Here is a 12,072-nt window from a genome sequence, read left to right as displayed (position 1 = left end):
CTCTCTGATATTTTCTTTATTTACATTTCAAATATTATCCCCTTTCCTAGTCTCTCCCCCTACAGAAACCTCCTATCCCATCCCCCTCTGCTTTTATGAGGGTATTTACCCACCCACTTCCACCTCCTGGCATTCCCAGACACTGGGGCATCAAGCCTTCACAGCTTGCAGTCCCATCAACAATGGGAGAGCGTTCCTTTTTCTCCACATTGTCTTCAGCATCTGCTGTCACCTGAGTTTATGATCTTAACCATTCTGACTGGTGTGAGGTGGAATCTCAGGGTTGTTTTGATTTGCATTTCCCCGATGTCTAAGGATGTTGAACTAAAAAGGTTCCCCATTTTTCAATAGAGTTATTTGGTTCTCTGGAGTCTAACTTGATTTCTTTGTATATATTGGATATTATTCCTTTATCAGATGTAGGATTGGTAAAGATCTTTTCCCAATTCGTTGGTTGCCATTTTGTCCTATTGACAGTGTCCTTTGCCTTACAGAAGCTTTGTAATTTTATGAGGTCCCATTTGTCAATTCTTTTTTTTTTTGTTACTGTCCTAAATTGTTTATTGGATATGAATTATACAAATATCATGTGTATTAGCGGTAATGGTGGAGCTGGAGAGTATTGCATCTTCTCCAGGCTGCACGGAGAGAACAATAGTGTGGAACTTGTGGCCTTTTCCTAGGCCACGGCTCTTTCGGCCAACAGATGTCAGCCCACTCATCTCTCTGTACTTGTGGACTGATTTGGCGATCCACTGGGTGTCAGGATTTCTTCTGATAGCTTTATGGAATGGATCAATGAGGATAACTTCAAAAGATTTATATGTGGAATCTTCACCAACCCAGTAGGAATTCAGGACTCTCAAAGCCCCACGATGGTGCTCAGCTCTCTCCTCAGCAACAGACTGAAGGCTTCTGGCAAATTTCAGCTGGTTAACACCACGGTGGACAGGCTTTCTGTAAGTTGCACCCTTAGGAACTGGGCATTTGCGACCATCACGGCTCACCTGAATCCTGTAAATGACATAACCTTGCTTAGCCTTGTAACCCAGTCTTTGTGCTTTAGCAAGCCGGGTGAGGCAGGGAGCCCTGTGCGTTGCAGAGAGCTGGCAGTATTGCCAGTAGTGGACCCTCAGAAGAAAGCACATCACGTCGGACTGCTTCTTCCTCCATAGCTCCTGGATGTATATGTATGCACCCATCTTGGCTCACCTGATGGCTGCCGCCAGAGGAAAGGAAGCCCCATTTATCAATTCTTGCTCTTAGAGCATAAGCCATTGGTGCTCTGTTCAGGAATTTACCGCTATGCCCATGTGTTCAAGGCTCTTCCCCACTTTCTCTTCTATTAGATTCAGTATATCTGGTTTTATGTGGAGGTCCTTGATTCACTTGGACTTGAGCTTTGTACAAGGAGATAAGAATGGATAGATTTGCATTCTTCTACATTCTGACTGCCAATTGAACCAGCACCATTTTTTGAAAATGCTGTCTTTTTTCCACTGGGTGGTTTTAGCTCCTTTGTCAAAGACCATAGGTGTGTGGGTTCATTTCTGGGTCTTCAATTCTATTCCATTGATCTACCTGCCTGTTACTGTACCATTACCACACAATTTTTATCAGTATCATTCTGTAATACAGCTTGAGGTCAGAGATGGTGATTCCCCCAGAAGTTCTTTTATTGATGAGAATAGTTTTCACTATCCTGGGTTTTTTTTTTTTTTTTTTTTTTTTTGTTATTCCAAATAAATTTGAGAATTGCTCTCTCTAACTCTATGAAGAATTGAGTTGGGATTTTAATGGGGATTGCATTGAGTCTGTAGATTGCTTGAGGCAAGATGGACACTTTTAACAATATTAACCATGCCAATCCATGAACATGGGAGATCTTTTCATCTTCTGAGATCTTCTTTGACTTCTTCTGAAGATTTCTTTCTTCAGAAACTTGAAGTTCTTGTCATACAGATCTTTCACTTCCTTTGTTAGAGTCACACCAAGATATTTTATATTATTTGTGACGATTGTGAAGGGTGTCATTTCCCTAATTACTTTCCTATCCTGTTTGTCCTTTGAGTAGAAGAAGGCTACTGATTGGTTTGAGTTAATTTTATATCCAGCCACTTTGCTGAAGTTGTTTATCAGGTGTAGGAGTTTTCTGGTGGAATTTTTAGGGTCAGTTAAGTATACTTTCATATCATCTGTAAATAGTGATATTTTGAATTCCTCCTTTCCAATTTTTATCCCTTTGACTGTGGGAAGCCATTAGAGATCCTCACTTCGGCCCAGAGAGCTGACAGGGCAAAGGTCCTGAGTAAAACAAAGGAGAGCCTCTCCGGTAATTGCGGTGGAAGGAAGTCCTGAGATAACTGAGGTAGACTCCAGCCTGTGCAAACACCAGATATCTTCACCTGAGGACCCTTATCTCTTTCTGCTGAAACTGCTAAATTGCCCTTCCTTCCTTTGTCCTTGCCTTGAGGCACGTACCTCCTGAAAGCCTTAAAACCTGTGTACCCCAGAACATTAAACGAGACCTTGACAATTGAACCCCCTCTGCCTGGTCTCCCTCCCCTTTGACCCTCAAGTAGCGCCCCTTCGGAACCCTGGAATAACTGGACCTGCCGGACTGGTTACACTTGACTTCCTTTTGTTGTCTAATTGCTCTGGCTAGAAATTCAAGTACTAACCATTCTGGAAATCAGTCTGGCAGTTCCTCGGAAAACTGGGCACGTCACTTCTGGAGGATCCTGCTATACCATTCCTGGGCATATACCCAGAGGATTTCCCAGCAGGTAATAAGGATATGTGCTCCACTATGTTCATAGCAGCCCTATTTATAATAGCCAGAAGCTGGAAAGAACCCAGGTATCCCTTAATGGAAGAATGGATGTAAAAAATGTGGTATATATACACAATGGAGTACTATTCAACCATTAGAAACAATGAATTCATGAAATTCTTAGACAAATGGATGGAGCTGGAGAACATCATACTAAGTGAGGTAACCCAGTCTCAAAAGATCAATCATGGTATGCACTCACTAATAAGTGGATATTGGACTAGAAAATTGGAATACCCAAAGCATAATCCATACATCAAATGATGTACAAGAATGGAGGAGTGGTCCCTGGTTCTGGAAAGACTCAGTGTAGCAGTATAGGGCAAAACCAGAACAGGGAATTGGGAAGGGGTAGATGGGAGCAAAGGGGGGAGGGAAGAGGGCTTATGGGACGTTCTGGGAGTGGGGAGCCAGAAAAGGGGAAATCATTTGAAATGTAAATAAAAAAGTATATCGAATAAAAAAAAGAAAAAAAAAAGAAATTCAAGTACTATATTGTAGAGCGAGCGAGAGACAGACAGTCAGACAGACAGACAGACAGACAGAGAGAGAGAGAAGCCTTGTCTAGTCCCTGATTTCAGTGGGATTGCTTCAAGTTTCTCTCTATTTAATTTGATGTTGGCTACTGGTTTGCTGTATAGTGCTTTTACTATGTTTAGGTGTGGGTCTTGAATTCCTGATCTTTCCAAGATTTTACCATGAAGGGGTATGAATTTTGTCAATGATTTCTCAGCATCTAATGAGATGATCATGTGTTTTTTTCTTTGAGTTTGTTTATGTAGTGGATTATGATGATGGATTTCCGTATATTTCACCATCCCTGCACTCCTGGGATAAAGCCTGCTTGATCATGGTGAATGATTGTTATGATATTTTCTTGGATTCGGTTGGCAAGAATTTTGAGTATTTTTGAATCAATATTCATAAGGGAAATTGATCTAAAGTTCTCTTTATTTGTTGGGTCTTTGTGTGGTTTAGGTATCAGAGTAATTGTGGCTTCATAGGACAAATTGGGTAGTGTTCCTTCTGTTTCTATTTTGTTGAATAGTTTGAAAAGAATTGGTATTAGGTCTTCTTTGAAAGTCTGTTACAATTCTGCTTTAAAACCATCTTGTCCTGGGCTTGCTTCTTTCTTTCTTTCTTTCTTTCTTTCTTTCTTTCTTTCTTTCTTTCTTTCTTTCTTTCTTTCTTTCTTTCTTTCTTTCTTTCTTTCTTTCTTTCTTTCTTTCTTTCTTTCTTTCTTTCTTTCTTTCTTTCTTTCTTTCTTTCTTTCTTTCTTTCTTTCTTTCTTTCTTTCTTTCTTTCTTTCTTTCTTTCTTATTGGGAGACTTTTAATGACTGCTGCTATTTCTTTAGGTGTTATAGAGTGTTTAGGTTGTTTAGATGGTTTATCTGATCTTGACTTAACTTTCATATCTGGTATTCTGTCTTGAAAATTGTCCATCTCATCCATATTTTCCAGTTCTGTCGAGCATAGATTTTTATAGTAGGAGCTGATTTTTTTTTTAATTTCCTGGGATTCTGTTGTTATGTCTCCTTTTTTGTTTCTGATTTTGTTAATTTGGATATTGTCTCTGTGCCCTCTAGTTAGTCTGGCTAAGGTTTTATTTATCTTGTTGATTTTCTCAAAGAACCAGCTCCTGGTTTTGTTCTTTGTATAGTTTTCATTGTATCTACTTGGTTGATTTCAGCCCTGAGTTTGATTATTTTATGGCATCTGCTTCTCTTGGGTGTATTCGCTTCTTTTTGTTCTAGAGATTTCAGATGTGCTGTTAAGCTGCTAGTGTATGTTCTCTCCAGTTTTCTTTTTGGAGGTGCTCAGAGCTATGAGTTTTCCTCTTAGCCCTGCTTTCATTGTGCCCTGTAAGTTTGTGTATGTTGTGCCTTCATTATCATTAAATAGTAAACAGTCTTTAATTTCTTTAATTATTTCTTCCTTGACCAAGTTATTATCAAGTAGGGCATTGTTTAGCTTCCATGTGTATGTGGGCTTTCTGTTGTTTTTGTTGCTATTGAAGACCAGCCTTAATCTGTAATGATCTGATTGGATGCATGGAATTATTTCAGTCTTCTTGTATCTATTGAGGCCTGTTTTGTTACTGATTATATGGTCAATTTTGGAGAAAGTACCATTAGATGCTGAGAAGGTATATTCTTTTGTTCTGGAATGAAATGTTCTATAGATATCTGTTAAAACCATTTGGTTCATAACTTCTGTTAGTTCCACTGTCTCTGTTTAGTTTCTGTTTCCATGATCTGTCTGTTGCTGAGAGTAGGGTGTTATAATCTCCCACTATGATTGTGTGAGGTACAATGTGTGCTTTGAGTTTTAGTAAAGTTTCTTTTAATAATGTGGGTGCCTTTGCATTTGGAGCATAAATGCTGAGAATTGAGACTTCATCTTGGTAGATTTTTACTTTGGTTTTGTTGAGAGAAGATTAATTTCTTGCTTTTTCTTGGAAGTAGTTACCCTTCTGTGTTGGAGTTTACCATCTATTATCCTTTATAGGCCTGTGTTTGTGAAAAGATATTGTGTAAATTTGGTTTTGTCTTGGAATATCTCAGTTTCAGTTTCTCCATCTATGGTAATTGAGAGTTTTGCTGGGTATAGTAGCCTGGACTGGCATTTGTGTTCTCTTAGGGTCTTTATGGTATCTGCCTAGGATCTTCTAGCTTTCATAGTCTCTGGTGAGAAGTCTAGTGTAATTCTGAGAGGTCTGCATTTATATGTTACTTGACATTTTTCCCTTACTGCTTTTGATATTCTTTCTTTGTTAAGTACATTTGGTGTTTTGATTATTATATGACAGGAAGAATTTCTTTTCTGGTCCAATCTATTTGTAGTTCTGTGGGCTTCTTGTATGTTTATGGGCATCTCTTTCTTTAGGTTAGGGAAGTTTTCTTCTATAATTTTGTTGAAGATATTTACTGGCCCTTTAAATTGGGAGTCTTGGCTCTCTTCTATACCTATAATCCTTAGGTTTGGTCTTCTCATTGTGTCCTAGATTTCCTGAATGTTTTCAGTTAGGAACTTTTGCGTTTTGCGTTTTCTTTGACTGTTTTGTCATTGTTTTCTGTGGTATCTTCTGCACCTGAGATTCTTTCTTCTATCTCTTGTATTCTGTTGGTGATGCTTGCATCTATGACTCCTGATCTCTTTCCTAGGTTTTCTATGTCCAGAGTTGTCTATCTTTGTGATTTCTTTATTTTTTTATATTTCCATTTTTAGACCCTGGATGGTTTTGTTCAATTCCTTCACCTGTTTGTGCTTTTCTGTATTTCTTTAAGGGATTTATGTGTTTCTCTGTTTAAGAGCTTCTACCTGTTTACCTGTGTTCTTTTTTATTTCTTTAAGGGAATTATTTATGTCTTTTTAAAAGTCCTCTATCATCATCATGAGATTCGATTTTAAATCAAAATAGTGCTTTTCCTGTGTGATGGGGTATCTAAGACTTGCTGTGGTAGGAGAACTGAGTTCTGATGATGCCAAGTAGTCTTGTTTTCTGTTGCTTATGTTCTTGTGCTTGCCTCTCGATATCTGGTTATCTCTAGTGCTACCTGCCCTTGTTGTCTCTGACTGGTGCCTGTCCCTCCTGTGATCCTGGTTGTGTCAGAACTCCTCAGAGTCCAGGTTTCTCTGTGATTCTGTAATTCTGGGATCCTTTGATCCTAAGATCCTGACTATGTCCGAGATCATGGGTGTCAAGCTGCCTCTGGGATCTTGAAATCCTGTGATCCTGGGTGTGTTAGAGCACCTAGGAGTAGAGATTCCTTTTGGTGTTGTGGGACTGGGTGTGAGGGATCTATCACCCAAGGCCTGCTCAGGGTCTGCTCAAGGTCTGACCCGTCATCCTTTTCTCATTTTGTGGTGGTCTTACCTGTGAATTTAGGAGTGACAGGACTCCTGGGAGACCAGATTTCTCCAAGAGGGATTTAGGTACAGAGGAGAGAACATAGGCTTTTCAGTCGTTGACCAATTTAAAAAACGATAGAACTTTTAAATGTTGGGTTATATTAAATATTTTGAGATTAACATTAACATTAATCTTGAAGAAAAGAAAATCTTATTCTTCAACAATGATGTGTTTGTGTGTGAAACTGACAAAAGATAGATTTATGATGGTTGACTTGTTACATACCTGAGAAGAGGAAACCTTAGTTGAATTTCCTGAATCAGATTTGCCCATGGGCATGTTTGTGTGTGCATCGTCTTGGTTGATAATTGGTGTAGGAGGACCCAGCCCATTGTGAGTTACCTCAAGAGACTTGGTAAGAAAGGCAGCTGTAAATGAGCCTGGGGCAAGCCAGTTAGCAGCGTGCTTCTGTGGTTTGTGCTTTAGTTTCAGCCTCTAAATTATACCCTTGTACTTTTGCGGTGGCTTCCATTGCTAAAGCTGTAAGCTGAAATAAACCTTTTCCTACCAAAGTTACTCTTTGCTATAATATTTATCATAGGAACAGAAATCAAACTCACAGAGCTTGTGTAGGACTGGCTTTACCCAAATGTTTGAACTAATACATTTATATCACAATTTATCCTTATTGGATATAAAACACCAAATCTAAGTTTGTGGAGACCTTTGTTGGGATGTTGAAATATAATCTTCCCCCTCTTCAAACAAGAAGTAATACCTGAAGCTTTAACAACTGTTCCAATCACTAGAGAAGAGCCCCGAAGAAATAACTTAGGTAGACTCTGAGGATTGCAATGGAACTTTAGAAGACAGAAGGAAACAAAAGGAGGGAATTAATTATTGATGACTCAAGTTGAGTTAGTTCAAACTTTGCCAGAAATATTCTTGTTATTTCAGCAAACAAGAGTTTCTTATTCTTTATTAAATTACTGTGAAGTATATGCACGCGGCTATGACAGAGTCTCAAATGTCATATATTATCATACGTACGTGTACCTTATATGAAATTTGTAACATATGATCCTTCATGTTGAAAATCTGCTAGGAAAGAAATAAAGTTAGAAGAGCAAGCAGAAAACTAAAACTATGAAAAATGTAATTAAACCATAAATTATATCTATGTTTTTGAAGAATTCCAGTTTTGGGGCATCTCATCTCAGAAGGCAGTGGATGGGAGAGGAGCCACTAAACAAGTTGGTGTGTGTCTTAATTTCGTTTTTCTTGTGCTTTGATAAGTTACTTTGACAAATGCAACTTAAGTGAGAAAGAATTTGTTCTGCCTTATACTTTAAGGGTATGGGTATTATAGCAGGGAAGGCAAGGCAGTAGGGCTTAAAGAAGATGCTTACATCACATTCATCATCAGGAAGCAGAGATGATTGTGTTCTAGTGCTCAACTTACTTTCTCTGTCAGTGCTTCACACTCAGTTAACACAATTAAGATAATTCACCACCAACCTGTCCTAGATATTTTACAGTTGACAGTTAATACTAACCTTCTGTCTTAGTTAGGGTTGCTATTTCTATAATGAAACACCATGACCAAAACCTTGGGAAGGAAAGGATTTATTTGGCTTACATTTTACATCATAATTAGTTCATTATCAAATGAAATCAGGACTGGGACTGAAGGAAGGCAGGAGCTGATGCAGAAGCCATGAAGGGGTGTTGCTTACTGGCTTTCTCCTTATGACCTGCCCAGCCAGCTTTTTTGGAACCCAGGACTACCCAGGGATAGCACCACCTACAATGGGCTGGGCTCTCCCTCATCAATCATTAATTAAAAAATGGCCTACAAACCAACAAATTGGGAAAAGATCTTCACCTACATCAGATAGAGGGCTAATATCCAATATATATAAAGAACTCAAGAAGTTAGACTCCAGAAAACCAAACAACCCTATTAAAAAATGGGGTACAGAGTTAAACAAAGAATTTTTACCTGAAGAACTTCGGATGGCGGAGAAGCATCTTAAAAAATGCTCAACTTCATTAGTCATTAGGGAAATGCAAATCAAAACAACCCTAAGATTTCATCTTACACCAGTCAGAATGGCTAAGATTAAAAATTCAGGAGACAGCAGGTGTTGGAGAGGGTGTGGAGAAAGAGGAACACTTCTCCACTGCTGGTGGGGTTGCAAATTGGTACAACCACTCTGGAAATCAGTCTGGCGGTTCCTCCGAAAACTGGGCACCTTACTTCCAGAAGATCCTGCTATACCACTCCTGGGCATATACCCAGAAGACTCCCCACCATGTAATAAGGATACATGTTCTACTATGTTCATAGCAGCCCTATTTGTAATTGCCAGATGCTGGAAAGAACCCAGGTATCCCTCAACAGAAGAGTGGATGCAAAAAATGTGGTATATCTACACAATGGAGTACTATTCAGCCATTAGAAACAATGAATTCATGAAATTCTTAGGCAAATGGATGGAGCTAGAGAATATCATACTAAGTGAGGTAACCCAGACTCAAAAGGTGAATCATGGTATGCACTCACTAATAAGTGGATATTAACCTAGAAAACTGGTACAAGAAGAAAGGAGGAGTGGCCCCTGGTTCTGGAAAGACTCAGTGAAACAGTATTCAGCAAAACCAGAACAGGGAAGTGGGAAGGGGTGGATGGGAGGACAGGGGAAGAGAAGGGGGCTTGCGGGACTTTCGGGGAGTGGGGGGGCTAGAAGAGGGGAAATCATTTGAAATGTAAATAAATTATATCGAATAAAAAAAAAAAGAATGTATGGTGTCGGGCTGGAGAGATTGCTCAGCGGTTAAGAACACTGGCTGCTTTTCCAAAGGTCCTGAGTTCAATTCCCAGCTATCACATAGTGGCTCACAACCATCTGTAATGGGATCTGATGCCCTCTTCTGGTGTGTCTGAAGACAGCAACAATGTACTCATATAAGTAAAATAAATAAATCTTTTTTTAAAAAAAAATGGCCTACAGACAGAATGTATAGGGGCATTTTCTCAATTGAGGTCCCTACTTTCAGATTACTCTAGTCTGCTCACATTAAATTAGCCAGGACATGTTCATAGAGGCATGGAAAGACATATAGTTTAATTTAACAGAAGTGAAGAGAGGGTGTGAATCTCTGTACATATTAAATGCGACACTGGTGTCTCATATATGTGGTGTATCATATATGGCTTTTTTGGGGGGGGGGCATTGGTGAGGATGGGAAGCTGGTACCTACATGCTTGAGGCTTATTCTCATCATATCCACAGGAGCCATGTGCCCACTCTAAGTCTTTGTTCTGCACACGAGCTAGCATATGCTGGGAGAAACTTGACCTCTCTTATAAGCTTACTAATTAAGAATTTTCATGGCATTCCAAAGTGAATGACTCTGTAGTCCAAATTAGTAGTTTCTTCTTCTTATATCCAAAAGTCATAATATTCCCTGAAACTATTTCCTTCACTTTCTGACCAACCCTGTAAAGCTCTCATCTGCCTTCTTCCTCAATCATTCACATTTTCAATATTAGTTTCTCCATTTTGAAAAGCAGTTCTTCTTCTTCTTCTTCTTCTTCTTCTTCTTCTTCTTCTTCTTCTTCTTCTTCTTCTTCTTCTTCTTCTTCTTTTAATGTCTCTTCATTTCATTGGAGTAAATCAATAATGTTATGTGAAATGACTGCCATGATCAAGCTAATTAATATATTACTTCAGTTACTAATTTAAAAATAACATTTGAAATGTACTCTCAGCAAATTTCGACCAGACAACACTGTATTGTGCACTATATTCATTCTGCTATGTTCTCAGTTTGCATAGTGTATTAATATAACTGTATTTTTTACTCATTCATCTCTGATTTCATTTCCACATCAGCTTCCCCTCAACCTCCAGCTCCATCCAACCACCTTCTCATTTTGCTAGTCTGTAGATTTGACATTTTATAATTCCTTATGTGAGATGATAAAACATTTTTTTCTCTTTGTCTGACAGTTCATTCAGTACAGTGTCCTCCACATTCATATACATCATTATAAATGACAAGCTTTCTTTCTTATTGAAGGCTGAGTATCACTCCAGTGTGTAGTTAGACCCCATTTCATCTGCTTGCCCTTTGATAAGACTTCAAGTGGTGTTAGTGGACATGTGTATTAGTGACTTCTGAGTGACTGGGCTCAAGTGCTGAGGAGAATGATGTAAAAGAAGGAAGTAGCCAGGGAGATAGCGTAATAGAAAAACGACCTTGACACCAGATTAATAATCTGAGCTCAATCACTAGGTCCCACATGGTGGAAGATGAGAATGAACTCATACAACTTGCCATCTTCTGCATGCAGTGTGCCATTAGAGTTTTACACACACACACACACACACACACACACACACACACACACATACACACCTCACACATACAAATAAAATAAATTGGATTAAAATTTTTTTAAAAGATTTATTTATGTATTTTATGTATATGAGTACTCTATAGCTGTCTTTAGACACACCAAAAGAGGGCATTAGATCCCATTATAGATACTTGTGAGCCACTATGTAGTTGCTGGGAATTGAACTCGGGACTTTTAGAAGAGCAGTCAATGTTCTTCGCTGCTGAGCCATCTCTCTAGCCTGGCAATACAAATTTTTAGAGGAGAAACTCTTTAACTTAAACTCAGCTAAATAACACATTTGTCACTTCATATAAATATAGTGTGTTTAATGATGAGACTAGTAATTTTCAGTGCTTATTTAATGACCACTCCTCTCTGTTTTTGAGCCCAAGGTGGGGCAGAACTTTATGGTGATGGAAGACTGTAAAGGAAGATACTAATTACTGTGTGGTAAACAGGACAGAGAGGAGAAGAAAAGGGACAAGTACCCTTTTGGCCTGGAAATGTGACCTGGAAAGCTAGTTATTTGTCAAATTTATATAGGATAAAACAAAAAGTTGTATTGCTCAAGAGAGCAAGTGCAACCTTCAAAACTATGTCTCAACATGTATATCCTCCAGGTGGAGCTTATTCCCTTAAGTTTCCATAGCATCAGCAGCTGGGAGACCAACCTTTCCAGCCATGAGTCTATAAGACCTTGAGATTGTCTTCAGTCAAACCTTCAAAAGCAATGGAAACAACAGAAATAATTAATTTTGTCTATAAAAGTACCCATCTCAAGCGGTTTTTTATAATAGCATAAAGAGACTATGATACTTGGTCAGTGTCCCTGTAGGCTGCCCATTGACACTGGTGCTGATGCAGTCACACTATATTTCTAGAGGTCTAGCACATGAAATTTTATCTGCATGTTGTTTTAAAGATGTTTTCCTTACATCCCGAGTTACTAGACTCTGAATTTTACGCTTTCATGGTTT

At 38.8% G+C, this 12,072-nt stretch overlaps 1 pseudogene; it reads right to left on the bottom strand.

The window, feature by feature from the left end:
• Positions 1 to 594: 594 nt before the first annotated feature.
• LOC127666538 (60S ribosomal protein L15-like) lies at positions 595 to 1,235 on the bottom strand (annotated as a pseudogene).
• Positions 1,236 to 12,072: the final 10,837 nt, after the last annotated feature.

This window comes from Apodemus sylvaticus, chromosome 16 (assembly GCF_947179515.1).
Source record: "Apodemus sylvaticus chromosome 16, mApoSyl1.1, whole genome shotgun sequence".
Lineage (NCBI taxonomy): Eukaryota > Metazoa > Chordata > Mammalia > Rodentia > Muridae > Apodemus > Apodemus sylvaticus.
The sequence above is the reverse complement of the archived record's forward strand: the minus strand, read 5'-3'. Positions and strand labels throughout refer to the sequence as shown.